The sequence below is a fragment of the Zootoca vivipara genome, chromosome 4 (genome assembly GCF_965207765.1).
Source record: "Zootoca vivipara chromosome 4, rZooViv2.hap1.1, whole genome shotgun sequence".
Lineage (NCBI taxonomy): Eukaryota > Metazoa > Chordata > Lepidosauria > Squamata > Lacertidae > Zootoca > Zootoca vivipara.
In genome coordinates this window covers 72,355,311-72,370,954 of record NC_142587.1, presented here as the reverse complement: position 1 = coordinate 72,370,954, position 15,644 = coordinate 72,355,311, and the positions used below count along the sequence as shown (strand labels likewise).

The 15,644-nt window shown below is 41.4% G+C and overlaps 1 protein-coding gene across 5 annotated transcripts in view; it reads right to left on the bottom strand.

Annotated features, from left to right (window-relative positions):
• BOC (BOC cell adhesion associated, oncogene regulated) overlaps window positions 1–14,978 on the bottom strand; it is a 72,213-nt gene extending 57,235 nt beyond the window's left edge. For 2 of the 5 annotated variants that reach the window (XM_035114401.3, XM_035114404.3), the window contains exon 1: window positions 6,893–7,329. The gene's annotated coding sequence lies outside the window, so the exon portion shown is untranslated. Of the gene's footprint in view, window positions 1–6,892; window positions 7,723–14,947 lie in introns of those variants that run through there. The other 3 variants (XM_088668788.1, XM_088668786.1, XM_035114402.3) reach the window with 3 other exon arrangements.
• Window positions 14,979–15,644: the final 666 nt, after the last annotated feature.

The window sequence follows — 15,644 nt, the reverse complement described above, 5'->3', positions numbered from 1 at the left end:
AGCCATTGTTTGTGATCCAGACAGCTGTTATGTACATCACACCGGGGGGGGGGAAGGGAGTATCCAAGGAGGAGTCACTGCAAGGGGAAACACTTTGGGAGCAGCAAAGATCCCACCCAAAAGGACTGGGGAAGAAGGTCAATGGGGTCTTCTCACCATCGGTTCTGCAGAGGATGTATCTAACTCAAAGATGAAGGGTGAAACTAGTCCTTTGATCGCTACAGTTCTTGCACTGGGGATTTGGTCATGAAATTCTATCCTCCTTGAAAGATGGTTTTCATTTTTGATGTCTGCCCAAACTTCACCTTCTCTTTCCTCAAGCCTAAAAGTTTTTTTTACAACCCCCCCCCCACTTTCTACCAAGAATTATTTACATGGAAACTTTAGTTACCTTTTCTGTCCTTCTAAACCTTCACACCCTAAGCTTGAGATGCTTTTCATGGCCTTTAGTACTACAAATCATAAAGCATGGTTGGTCAGCTAAGTTTCTTTAAAAAAAATGTAACATCATTATTTGTTTTTCAGTTGTAACTGCCTATCTAAGCCTGCCTGCAAGAGCTCCAGAACTTGGCAAGAAACAGCACTGACTTTATTATGGAATCTGACTACCCATTAAGGGGGTTGTTTGTGCACCAAACTATATATTTTGTGCTCCACCATGGTTGCCATTCACGATGAATGGGAAAAGAGAAATTCAGAACATGACACCCTCAAGTCAAACAATGAGTCTGACTTCACAATACAGTACAGTTGGGCTGTATGGACAATTTGCCACATGTCTACAGGTCTGTGATACAAGTTAACACATAGACCAGCTCAAAGTGTTTTATTGTGGAGAGAGTTGGTTAGATCTATGCATTACAGTGGAACCTCGGTTTATGAACACCTCGGTTTATGAATTTTCGGTTTATGAACGCCGCAGACCCATCTGGAACGGAATAATTCATTTTCCATTACTTTCAATGGGAAAGTTCGCTTCAGTTTATGAACGCTTCAGTTTATGAACAGACTTCTGGAACCAATTACACCCATGCTTCAGTTTATGAATGCTTCAGTTTAAGTACTCCGCGGACCCGTCTGGAACGGATTAATCCACTTTCCATTACTTTCAATGGGAAAGTTCGCTTCAGTTTATGAACGCTTCAGTTTATGAACAGACTTCCGGAACCAATTGTGTTCATAAACCGAGGTACCACTGTATTCATTTTGGGGTAGACACAAAGACTGCATAAATGTACAATAATTATTCATAACCCAGAGGGTTCCAACTTAGTGGCAAATTGGAAATAATCTTTGTTGCATAATTCTGCCACAATATTCCCACTCTGATCACTCTGTAAATGAATGGCCTACATTTACCGTATTTCATCGACAGTTGGATCCTTCACACAGTTCCCCACCCCACCCCACCCCAGTATGTTAAAAAGCATTTTCTTTGGCAACTGTGCTAAAAATTGACTAATGGATTTGATGTCATTGCTCTTTCCTGCTCCCATCCAAAAGCTTCTCTAAAGATAAAGCCAACTTTGGTTTTTGGAGTGGGGAATTTGAAGGAATGGTTTAACAGGGAGAAGATGTAAAAGTCAGTCATCCGGGGTGGGGGGAGGGGGTGACTGAAGATTATGACAGTGTCTCTGTACAGCTATTGGCTAAAAGTCTAAGACAGTTGCCAACCTGCTCAAGATCGTCAGCTGACCATCCTCAGGTCCAATTCAGCTATGCATAATCATCTCATGCTTTAGGACAATCTCAGTTTTCATGTGGGAAGTCACTTGTTTTATACCCACACTTGTGAAAATCACACCCCGCACACCATAATGTACCACATGTACATTATGTGGTACATGTGGCAAGTCTTCTCTTCAAAGTGATACATTTTGGCTTGTTTCAAACAAGTGGTTTCCTACATGAAAACTGAAGAGGTACACTCCTCTGAGAAGACTATACAAACTCAGGCATTAATGGTTTGAATCTCCATTTGTCAACGTATATGACAGTGCTGACATGCTCCCAACCAGCAAAGCACAAAAGCACCTTCCCAAAACACCTCCATTGGCACCATCTCTCTTTCAATCGCTGCCTATGAATCTAAGGCTCACACACTAGTCATTCCCTCTCCTCCTCTCCTCTCTGGTTTTAAACAAACCAGAGCTCCCCATTACGTTCACACTTGTGAAACTCTGGTTAGTTCAAACAAGCCAGGATTAAACTGTTGTTTAGGATCCTGGCTAGTTCCACTAACCATCGTTCAAAATAACCAGAGGTCCCAAAGTTCAGACATTAACAAGGAATTCTGGTAAGTTTTGAAGAAGCAGCTACTTCCAATCTCCCCCTCAAAATTGCATCAGAGGAGGAGAGGTGATCATGTGAGCCCGATCATCATGTATGTAGCATGACCATACATAACATAGCGTTAGCCTGCTACAACTGTTAGACTACAACTCCCATCAGCTGTAGCCCACATGGCCAGTGGTTAGAAGGGATGATAGTTGTAGTTTAAAAGCATATGGTAGCATGCTGTTGCACTCATGCCCTGCTTGTTGGTCTCCTATAGGCATCTGGTTGGTCAATGCCAGAACAAAATGCTAGATTATATTGGCTTTTGATCTGGTCAATAGTTAGGGATAGTGGGAATTGTAGTCCAGCAACATCTGCAGAATCACAGGCATTTCATCCCTGCACTAAAGAGACAGCTTTCTTCACACACACACACACACACACACACACACACACACACTGCACAGTAACCATAGTACATTCCAATGGCACTGGAGAATGTATGCAAATAATCTAACCATATCTGTCTTATCCATCTGACTGGCATCGCAGAAGGGGACTAAAAATGAGTTCTCAACATTAATTTACAGACTATGTTCATTTTAACCAAGATTGGGAAAAACCATTACAGCAGGAAGGTTTGCATGGTTTTATGGCCTACTCCTGGTTCCAGTGTTACGATGGAACTGGGCCTCTGCAATGTGATGCTGTGATAGAAAATAAACTCCAAATATTATTTTAAGCTGTAGTATTTAAAATGTTAACTCTATACACCTTCAGGTAGGTAGCCGTTTTGGTCTGACGCAGTTGAAATATATTTTAAAAATTTTTAAAATTGTCCAGTAGCACCTTAGAGACCATTAAAGTTATCATTAAAGTTCTGTACCAATCTGCAGAAAAACTGGTTTTCAACATTAAAAAATCAAACAATAAGTAAAATCTATCAAAATATACACAGGCATAATCATCAGTTTTTCAACTGGAAAAGTTCAGACTAAAGCTCTTTGAAATAAAATCTTCCTGAGAGTCAGCAAGGAAACTGAAAGATGAAATGTCTTAAGCAGGAAGTTCCAACTTAGGCGCCACAACTAAGAAGTTCATGGTGGGGAACCTGTAGCCCTCCAGATGTTGCAGGACTTCAACTCCCATCAGCCTCAGTTAGCATGGCCAATGGTCAGAGATGATGTGAGTTGTAGGCCAACAACATCTGTTGGACCACAAGCTCCCCACCCATACACAATACTGTCGTCAGAGGGTAACATGACCAAAGCCAACACCCATACCAAGATCACAGCTAGAACACACTTAGCAATGTCTCTCACAGTGACCTCATTAAACATTAAACACGTATTTGTATTTATACTATGAATGTACTGAATACTGGATTTCTGTCTGACTCCTTGAAAGTGTAGCTAAATTAAGGCGTCTCAGAGCTTTTCAACAGATAGGATTATTATGCATTGAACTTTGAATATGCTTAATTGTTTTTGTCTAGAAAGTTCCATTCTGCAACTTTGCAAAGTTCAATTTACCACCATGCAAAATATTGATACAGCAATCCTCCAAGATCAGATTAGCTTGTAAAATGAATATCAAGGAAGGCTATTCAGTATGAAGAACGAATCATTAGAAAGTTCACAAGCTGAACTCACCAACACCATCACTAACAGGGAGACTTCCAGATTCATACCAACTTACTATGACTCCTACTGAAGTCAATGGCACAAGTCTCTCATCACCTTTGGGAGCCAAAACAAGCCAAGATTCCCCAAGTTTTCCCCTCTATACCAACAAGTTCTTGTGTCCTGCCTATCCATATGGCTGTTATAGGCATGGCCTTAAGTCATTCACCACAAACCAGCTCTTAAGCTATAAAGGTAGAGAGTGTTTTAAATATATATGGGTTGTGCTTGTTTCCTTTGCCAGCCTATATAAAGTAAGTGTTTTGGTTACTCCTCCTTTCTAGGAATTAAAGATGGGTGTAAATCAATCAGAAAACTGACTCACTCTTTTGCTGTAGCTAAATTTTCAGCATCTCAATACTACTAACCTTTCTTTATCAACAGAAGCAACTGGTTTAACAACTTCTCTTTCACATGATTGTGGCTGCAGTTATTTATTATTGCAAGTTGTGATGAATGCTATAATGATTTGCATTCATGAGTTAGATATATGTTATCACAGGTTTGTGGGTAGAAAAGAATCATAGAAGTCAGCTTGAGCACGGAACAGACTTTCCAGATCTTGTGCTTTGTACGCAGGAATGTATACTGCTCCTACCTCAAACTCCCAACTGTCTATACTATGCCTTCCCTATACAATCTCTGGAAGAAAGAGCTAGGGTCAGTTTGTAACTGCCACATTCTCACATTGTGGACCTTCATTAGTCACTGCAGTGGAACCGCTGGACTGGAAACAAACTACAAACTGAAGACTTAAATGCAAATAGTAAAAGCTGGAACCTGCACTCCACAACTAGTGGAGAATTAATAGGAGCAGAATCTACATCTCTAAAACAACAGATGCAGGACCAATAAAAACTCTCTCTATTTTGTCATTCTCATTCTTTCAGACTAAGCCAGTGATGTTCCAAAAATCAGTTTTCAACAAAAACAGACACAAACACAGAAACACACATCAATAAAAATAGCTGGGAAAACATTTGATTTTTAAAACAATGACCAAATTTTGCACAATGAACCCCAACAGAACATGTGGTACATTGATATAGGACAGTTCAGTTCCATTACACAACCCACCGAGAGGTAAATCCACACCTAAATAGACACAAATCTCCGGGATAGTTGTCATAATATCTCAATCATTGTTAGAAAGAGCCACATGCAGTTTAAAGTTTACTCTTTAGCTATAAGCAAGGACATTGTGCCTGGACATAATAATCTTCCACAGGTTTCATTAAGAAAGTGGTTGAAAAGCTAAACAGCTAAACAGAGGGTGGTGAACAGTTCTTGGCTTCCAGCTATGCATCTTTCACATAAATATTATCTTATTTTTCCTTTCCCTAAACAAACTAATATATATATATATATATATATATATAAATAATTTCCAAAAACTCATAGGGAGTTTTACATACATATAGGATGAGCTGCAGGTTTGTAGTCTTAAAAGTAATGGGGATGGGATCATAAAAAAACACAAGGAAGTTTTTCAAAATTAGATTCGTCACACCATAATTCACAGAAAAATCCCAGTTTACCTAGAACTTTTACAAGTTTAACATAAGCACAATATCAATATAGTTTTGCTCTATACAATGACAATATATGGACATACTTTTTTAAAAAAAAAAAACCCTAAAATGTTAGTAAGAGTTTTTAATTAACTGAAGTATTTCATAAATGAGGGCTCTTGGAAGTATTTCTCAAGAACACCAAGGTTACAACCCAGCCAACATTAAGCACCTTTTTGACCTACTGAAACCAACTGGAGAATTAAGCAGGTGCAGAACTCTCTTCCAATGAAATCCCTAAATCTTAAAAGGGCTTAACGGCAGCTGGATTATGCCCAAGGTGTTTACATAAATTTTGCTACTTGAGTTTTGCTAATAAGCAAATGTTAAATATCCTTTTGAAAAGCTGAACTGGGATGTTCCTGCAAATAACTTTTACCTCTCAATCACAAGTCTCTGACAAAATCTTACAACCAAAACAAGGCATCTTAAGATATAAAATCCTCCAAAATACTTTTCTACCTACTACCGCCAATTTCTTTTTCGTTTAAAGATGGAAACAAAAACTTTACAAAAATAAGTAGTTGAACAGGCAAATGCAGACAACAAACTTGTTTACTCTGAGCAAACTCATTCATGCATCCTCTATGTTGCAGCACCCTGCATTGTCACAAGCAAAAGATGCTGTAGCAGTTACATGCCCCCCCATCTTTTCAAGTTTCTAAAAACTTTTAAATAAAACTACCCTACCAATGCAGGCTTGCTACAAGACATTTCTTAGGTTGTCGTACAAGCCTGAACTAAGATGATAAAGTTTATTTCTCCCCCATTTCTTTCATTTTTTTTTTAAAAAAACATTGCAATCTCTGAGGGACTTTTGGCAAAGAGCTGGAGCTGAATTGTACAGAGCAATTGGCAGGTCCTCCATTACTGGCAAGATGATGGCGAAAAAGTGAAACAGCCAGGCTGCTACTAATCTCACCTGCCAAGTGAAAAACAAACCTGCACAAACCAGAGAAAGTTAAAAGAACCATGGGAAAATCATGACTTCTTATAAACTATCAAACTCATCCTACATCTCAAAAAAAAAAGCAAAAAAAAAGCAGCCAACCAAACATCCCGGTTCTGTCCTCCCAAATTCCCAACACCACAAATTACTGTTACACGGGGAAGCCTATGACTTTATTTTGCTCCTCGGTTTTGTTTAAAAATCAAACTTTGGGGTTGTTGTTTTGTTGTTGTTGTTGCTGCTGCTGCCGCCGCTTCCCTCACCCAAGATCTCTGATGATGCTTAAGGGAGAGCGGTTACCGAAAAAGGAAAAATAAGGGAGTTTTTAAAGATAAGGAAAGAAACAGCAACAAAGAACCCCAAACCCCAAGACTGGGGAGGTCCCAGCTCGGACAGTTCAACTAGGCACTCACCAAAATAAAGCTGATGTTGAGAATCTGGATGGAGGAGGTTTAAAGGAGAAAGGGAGGCTGTTGTAGGCTACTTGGGAGCTGGCTGCTTTTAGGAAGAGTCCGCAGCTTCCCTACAAAGCTGAGCGGAAGAGGAAGAAGAAACTGCAGAGAGCCGAGAAAGCCACTGGGATCGAGGCAGCCAGAGCCTCCATATGGAAGAAGGTTTTTTGGATGACTGAACTCTCAAACAATTCCCTTCTTTTTGCTAACCCGGCTCCGAAGCCTCCCATTCTTGCCCCCGCCTCCCCTTGCGGAGGAGGAGGGGGAAAAGGAGGAGCCGCAGAAGGGGAAAGGGGGGAATGGAACTGCCAGGGGGGAAAGAAAAAGAAAAGTACTCAAAAAAATCACCTTCTCTCCCCCAGAAGAAGTCCGGAGCGGGATGAGAGGAGATCGCCCTCTTGCACCTGAGGTTTAAAGAAGGGAAGGCGATGTTTCAGGGGATCGCATAGGAAAACCGACACCCCCGCCCGTCACGGCCTCGCCAATCCGAGAGAAGCGGAAGCTGGGAAAGTTGGGCTGAAAAGTTTTGCAAAGAAAGGAGGAGGGTCTCTCCCTCCCTCCCTCTCTCCCTCTCTCTCCATACCACCCCTTTGCTTTCTGCAGTTGGTATGTGGCAGTCCTCCGTCAAAGCTCCCGATCGCTATTCATCAGTGCTGGGCTGGGAGGGGGTGTAGCGAGGCGAGGGGGAGTCAGGAGCAGCGTCTTTAACTATAGCGGAGGCTCATTTTTTAGAGCACACTACACTGATCACAGCAGGCTGTTTAGGCAGGGATGTGGGGAGAGGGCAGATCACTCGGAACAATCTGCCGCGCTGTTGGGGAGGGGGGGAGAGAGACCCACGAGGTTGCCTAGATGCGGCTGCTACTAAACAAGTTACCTCCCCTTCTCCTGGAAAGTTAGCACCACTAACAGAAGCCCCCTTGGATCGCTTCCCTCTATTGCACATAAGAACGTTTGTTGAATATTTGGTTGGCGGGTGTGCATTGCGTATACGAGATTGTAGAACTGAGGGCCATCGCGTCTTTCCTCAGGGCATCTTAAGTTATTTGTTTATAAATTTAAACAACGTGGTTATGGCATATTACAAGCTATGGACAGGAACAGGGAGGGTGCAGCACGCCAACAAGAGGGGACAGGTTGCACAGGGAATTCGATAGTGTAGGCAGGTCCAAAGGACCTGTTCACTGAGTGAGCGGTAGACCAGTTTTGCTTGCACAAAGTTTAAGCAAAGGTTAGATTATATTCAAACTTTCTAGCATTCACTGATTTGCTCGCAGGGCCGTAATGCAAGGGGTAGGCCAGCTAAGGTGAAAATGTGATGGAGGGTTAGAAATAATAATAATATTTTTATTATTTATACCCCACCCATCTAGCTGGGTTGTAAAGGGTTGATGGAATATCTTCTTCTCCTATAAGAACTCAGGCCACTTCCACAGGACCCACTTATTATGCATTCATCCTGATTTGTTTGCACAAAGTTCACAGGGTGGTTAGACAGTGCTGACTATTTCATTCATTCTGGTGTGTCTCTGGGAGGGTTATACAGCATTGCGTAAAGCAACTGTCACCCCACACTTTCCAGTGTGTTTTCCCATAATTTTTCCTTTTGCAAAATATGCAATGGCAGGGGGAAGGTTTATTATGCAAGAGCACCAAATGCTCTTTAATTGCCCAAGCTGCCCTTGGAGGTATGTGACTGAATCCCACTGGAAAACAGCAACTGTCCAGAAGCACTTTCAGGGTCACCCAGTGAAACTGATTGGCGGTAGATTCAGAAGTGACAAAAGTAAGTATTTCCTCATCAGATTTCTCCATCTGATATGGCAACTCATCCTGGACCTATGGAATTCAGTTCATGATGGTGATGGTCATTGGTTTAGAATGACTTTAAAAGGATATTAGGCAAATTCATGGAGGTTAGTCTATCAATGGCTATTAGGCATAAGAACCCTGTTGGATCAGGCCAAAGGCCCATCTAGGTTAACAACTTGTTTTCACAGTCACCTACCAGAAAGCCCGCAAGCAGGACCTGGGTACAACACTCTCGCTCCTCACTTACAATTCCCAGCAACTGGTATTCAGAGGCATACTGCTCTGAACGGAAGCTGAACATAGCCATCCTGGCTGTATGCTTCATGAATTTGTCTTATCTTCTTTTTAAGCCATCCTAGTTGGTGACTATCACCATCTCTTGTGGGAGCAAATTCCATCGTTTACCAATGTGCTGTATGAATAAGTATTTCCTTTTTTTTCTATTCTGAATCTTCCAACATTCAGCTTCAATTGATGTCTCCAAGTTCTAGAATTATGAGAGAGAGAGAACGTCTCTCTGTCCACTTTCTGCACACAATGTATAATTGTATACACCACCATCCTGTCCCCCTTTACTCACCTTTTCTTTTAACTAAAAAGCTCCTAAAATTGTAACCCCTCCTCATTGGGAGGTTGCTCCAACCCTTTGATCATTGGTTGCTCTTTTCTGAAACTTTTCCATCTCTACAATATCCTTTTTGAGGTGGGACAACCAGAACAATATACAATATTCGAAGTGCAGTCATACGATAGATTTGTGTAAAGGCATTATGATATTGCCACTTTTACTTTCAAACCTAATGAACCCTAGCATGGCATTTATCTTCTTCATAGCTGCCCCACACTGGGTCAGCATCTTCACTGAGCCAAGACTCCAAGGTTTCGTCTGTCACCCTTAGTTCAGACCCATGCGCCTATGTGTGAAATTTGGAGTTTTTGCCCCAATGTGTATCACTTGACACTTTGATCTGATCCAATAGAGCTCTTCTTGCATTCTTACACACTTTTGTCTTCAGGTCATGAGACCTGGCCACAAAAATAAAATAAAACCTTGCAATTAAAAACAGAGGATGGGGAAACAACCCACCAAATTGCTCTAAGCTGTATGTCCATCCACCCATGTCTCCACTTCTAGTGAAGCCTCACAGGAGGTTGAGAACATGGCTAAATCTTAGGAGGGGGATTCCTTTGAGATTCTAGTAGGCTGATACTGATAGTGAAGTGCAAGACTTAAACTCGTATTTCGTTATCCTGCTTAATTTATTCCAATTCACATAAAGGTTTTTAAACCCAGAATAAAATCACCAGACTTTTATGAAACTGTTTCAGACCTCAATAGGTGACATCTGGTCAAGTATGTAACTCACTTGGTCTACGACCAAAGCCTAAGTCAGGGGTCAGCAACCTTTTTCAGCCGTAGGCCGGTCCACCGTCCCTCAGACCATGTGGTGGGCCGGAGTATATTTTGTAAAAAAATAATGAATGAATTCCTATGCCCCACAAATAACCCAGAGATGCATTTTAAATAAAAGCACACATTCTTCTCATGTAAAAGCAGGCTGATTCCTGGACCGTCCGCAGGCTGGATTTAGAAGGTGATTGGGCCGCATCCGGCCCCCGGGCCTTAGGTTGCCTAACCCTGGTGAGGTAGTTTCAGGACTTCCAAGTTTAGCTTGGTCCATGACCTGGCCATGAGTAGAGTCTATCACAAAACAAGGATAAGAGCTGTGTTATCCCACTAGTTGTCAAAAACCTCAATGAGATTTTAAAGTAAAACATGGAGTAAGTTGGCTCCATTTTAGAACAAAATAACTTGCCCAATAAGTGATATAAATATGAGTGGTTATGAATGCAGAGATGGTATATTTGTTTGAACACAGTACAGTGATACCTCTGGTTGCAGACATGATCCATTCCGGGGTGCCATTCACACCCCGAAAAGTCCACAACCAGAGTTGCGCTTCTGTGCATGCGCGATAGAGCGCTTCTGCGCATGCATGAACCATGCAGAATGCTGCTGTGCATGCAGCGAAACCCAGAAGTAAACACTTCCGGGTTTGCCGCGTTTGTATGCTGAAAAGACGCAACCTGAAGCGGACGCAACATGAGGTATGACTGTATCTCCCTGACCACATGATCCCCATCGAGATCCTATTTGAAAGCAGAATTTGGATCACAGGGTTTGGGGAATCCATGTTCAAATAAATGTGGCTCACAGCTTATTTTAAGCTGGAGACAGGCTAGATCTCGGCCCAGTATACCTGAAGAAGCGTCTCCACCCCCATTGTTCAGCCTGGACACTGAGGTCCAGCGTTGAGGGCCTTCTGGCAGTTCCCTCACTGCGAGAAGTGAGGTTACAGGGAACCAGGCAGAGGGCCTTCTCAGTGGCGCCCACTCTGTGGAACACCCTCTCATCAGATGTCAAGAAAATTAACAACTACCTAACTTTTAAGACACCGGTGGCGCTGTGGGTTAAACCACAGAGCCTAGGGATTGCCAATCGGAAGGTCTGCAGTTCGAATCCCCGCAATGGGGTGAGCTCCCATTGCTCGGTCCCTGCTCCTGCCAACCTAGCAGTTTGAAAGCATGTCAAAGTGCAAGTAGATAAATAGGTACCGCTCTGGCAGGAAGGTAAACGGCGTTTCCGTGCGCTGCTCTGATTCACCAGAAGCGGCTTTGTCATGCTGGCCACATGACCTGGAAGCTGTATGCCGGCTCCCTCGGCCAATAACATGAGATGAGTGCCGCAACTCCAGAGTCGGTCACGACTGGACCTAACGGTCAGGGGTCCCTTTACCTTTTTACCTTTACCTAACTTTTAGAAAATATCTGAAGGCAGCCCTGTTAGGGAAGTTTTTAATGACTGATGTTTTAATGTATTTTTAATATTCTGTTGGGAGCCACCCAGAGTGGCTGGGGAAACCCAGCTAGATGGACAGGGTATAAATATATTATTATTATTATTATTATTATTATTATTATTATTATTATGACTCAGAACTTCTTAGTCACACCTCTGTTTGCCCTGCTGCTTTCCCCTGGGAAACCTGATCCTTAGCGCTGTATCAAGAAACTTCAATAGGGTTTCCCATGAATTGCCATTCGTTCCGATTTATTGCTAAAAAGCGGGTTTTCCAGCAGAAAGTGGCACAGGGCAACAGGAAAACTGCTTGGACCTGTACTTTTTAGGCACAGGACAAGTGAAATTTGGATGAGCCCACACTCCTAATCTAACTGTTTAGGGTGAGGGCGTATAATCTGAACTTTCTTTAATGAACAAGTTTGTAATCTATTTACCTTCCCTTATTAATGTGTGTTCCATGTGCTTACTTTGATACTGATTCAGCTTGCAAAGCTGCTTCATGCCTTTGATTCCATAGGATGGGAGACAGAGATGTTTTTCTACATAACACCACTAGAACATTGCAAAAAGAGGCACGGGTTGTGTGCACATTAACTTGCATTACTGAGGAAGCAAAACTTTGAAAAAGATCCAGGGAAAACAAATAATAAGACCTGAAGCAGTATTTTTTTATTTTATTTTTATTTGCTGCTTTAATGTTTTATATGGAAGGTGATAAAACAACATTTTTGTTCCCCTACTAGAGTGGAAGCTCTTTTTGATGGCAGTGGTGATTATTTTAAATAAGGGAGTTTAGGCAACACTTTTAAAAGATATATAAATATGAAACACCTCAGTATGCACAAAAAACAGACTGTATTGGTGGGAATAAAAATGAACCATGTTAGAGATTCCTCCAGGAATGTGTGTACAGTATTCATATTCAGAGAAAGTCTCTTTTTATGTTGGTACTGTATTAGTTTCTATTTGTGTGAATGGACTCAAAATTCGCCACCTTATTTGTGTTGAATTTCTCAAGTGGGATAATGCTGCACTAGATGAACAATCTAATCTGGCCTAAGGTATATTCCTATGTTTTCTTCAGAGTTTCTGTTGTGTTTAAGTGATTTGCTTAGAATAGAAAAACCTCATTAAACTAACTAGTGGGGTTTCACATGTGGCCATTCTTGAAAGTAGATTCACATAACTCCTTTTGCACTGTCGGCTAGCTGTTTGCAATTCTCTCATGGTAGGTAGCACATGGATCCCTGCTCTGTGAAACAATGCATGTTCAGAATGGTAAGCCCACAAGAGTTTGGCAGGCTTCCAATACCAAGTCCGATAAATCTTGGTTGGTCTACAATAGTGGTGGGGAACCAGTGGCCCTCCAGAGGTTATTGAATTACCAGTATAACTCTCATCAACCTCAGCCAGTGTGGCTAATAGTCAGTGATGATGTGAGTTATAATACAGCAACAGCTGGACAGTCACAGATTCCCCACACTGGTCTACACTGAACATCTATTGGACATTGTTCACATCCACACCATACATTTAAAGCACATGACCCCCCCCCCAAAAAAACCTGGGAGTCATAGTTTACCCCTCACAGAGTTTACAGTTCCCAGCACCCTTAACAAACTATAGTTCATAGGATTCTTTTGAGGGAAGCTGTGTGCTTCAAGTGTGCACTTAATGTGCTTCAAATGCATGGTGTGGGTCAAGTTTCTGTTGTACACAGACACCTTCCTTGAGATTGTTGCAGAAAATCTGCTTTAAAAATAATAATAATAACTATATGAACACACCCAAGTGTGGAATGAGTTCTAGGTAATGCCAAAAGTTGTAACCATCTCACCCACCGTTCAAAGTTATTTCATGTTAGAGAGCCATGCCAATGGCCCCCTAGAAGGCCAATCAGTTTAATAGCCCAGGGCAGATATTCACACCTAGAATGCTGTCTCTACTAGTCTCTGATTTTTCTTGCCTTTCTGGTACAGTATAGCTTCCCAGGGTTCAATCCTACTGTGGGAGTGGGGATTAACTGGGATTAACAACAAAGGTTAAGAGGTAAGCTACAAGTGAATCAGCCAGGGTGTCTGACAAGTATGTACAATCTTTCTGGTGGTTTCTTGGAAATGTGCTCACTATTGTGTCTTTTCTCACCACTTCTGTTGTAATGTGTTGTTTCTTTAAGTGGGTGAAGCGCAATGATTTTTCTGCATTCAGAACAAATTGTTAAGATACCAGAGAATGTCCAGTATCAGCAACTTCTGAATTGTGGAGATTTCATTGTTGACACTTGCCCTGTATAAGCTCCTTGGTGGAGCTTATCCCCACAATAATTTCCAGCTTCTGTCTTGGAAGGCTATTCCCATGCCTTCGCTAGATGCATGGTAGAAATAAATTCAATAGGTGAAGCATCACCCACCATAACTTTGAAATGATGGGGAAAGCAACACCTGGCAAGCCTCTCTCTACCATACAGCTATTCAAGGCACAGAAGAAGTCATTGGGTCATAGAATCTAACAGCTGGAAAGAGATTCAAAGGTCATCAAGTCCAACCCCACCCTGATGCAAGAAATTTACTACTACAGCACCCTTGAGAGGTGTGTTATACTGTGATGTTCTTTGTGGTATTTTGGAGGTAAACACTTCCATATGTCAGCAACAGGATGAGTTAACAACAGGATGAGTTCTCCATAAAAGTTTATGTTCTTAAATGCCATTCTGACCATCTAAGCTTTGTTATTTGGAGGTTTAAACTTGCATGCAAGCATTTTAACACTGACTTCTGAGCATATGGTTTGCATCTGAAACTACAATAGTACAGACACGGCCTTGGAAGGCAAGAGTGTGTCTGAAGCATATTACATCATATGTAAAACAAGGTGGGACCAGGAAATCTTCACCTCCTGTCCACATACTGTATAGATAAAAGCTAATTGTTTCTATCACTGCTAACTCTTATAATGTCTAACAATGGGAATGAAGCATAATTTCTGCTATACCGATGAGAAATGAAGTGGTTATATTTCAAAATTACCTTTCATCAAAACGAATCAGATCATCTCAGATTTTGAGCTTGGGGAACTTTGGTATGTTGGAAGGCTTGAACGTTTTCTTCTTTTGTGTTCCTCTAATTTTGTTTAGATTCACATGCAGGATTACCATATTTTATAATCACTATTTTCCTTGGCTTGTATATTCTGTGAATTTAATTTATGCTTTGTCCATACACCTTTAAAATGGTCGGGTCGATTGAATCTTTAACAAAGGCTTCCTTTTTTCCACAGTGTTAACATCTATTTAACATCAGTGACTGATTAACAAAAACAGAGTTTTAAGATTTTCAACTCACTGCTCAAAAATGGATAGCTTCTCTCTGCTTGCCCAGTTACTTCAAAACTCTGCATCCTCAGAGTTGCCGAAACTCCAGCTGTTTGATATTGTGCTACTGAAGGTGGGGGGCACAGAAGCACTCCAGATGAAAGATGGTGCTGAAAAGAAATTGAACAGTGGTGTTTCGATAAGATCCTCAGTGGGAAACGGGTTCCTTTAAATTTGCTCATTCAGGCTGTTGTGCCAGTGAGATTTCTCATACATCCTGCTATGGTGAATTTATTCACCCTCCTAGGCCATCTAATTCTGAATGAGCAAATAAACAGGATAGTTGAAGTGGGGAGGGAACAAGAGACTGCATCCCAAATCAGAACCCCAAATCCAAATAGTCATGAATTATGACAAAGTCAGGTTCTGATCTGAATTTTGTGATTTGTTTTTATCTCTAACAATGGAACTCAAATAATTACATGCTTCCAACTAGCAGAAGTTCAGAGGTGGAAATGTACAGTATTGATTTACCACTTTAAAAAAGTCCTCTGCAGTTTCCTCAGCACTGTTAGTTGGTTTATTTGCTTAAGGCCCAAATCCTGAATTTTATATTGTGTAAAATGTTTGATTTTTAAACTACTGAAAAACAAATATTGAGTTTGGGCAACCAATAACCCAAATGAAAATAGAATCTGGGTGAGAGTTGGACAGAGAATAGCAACGGT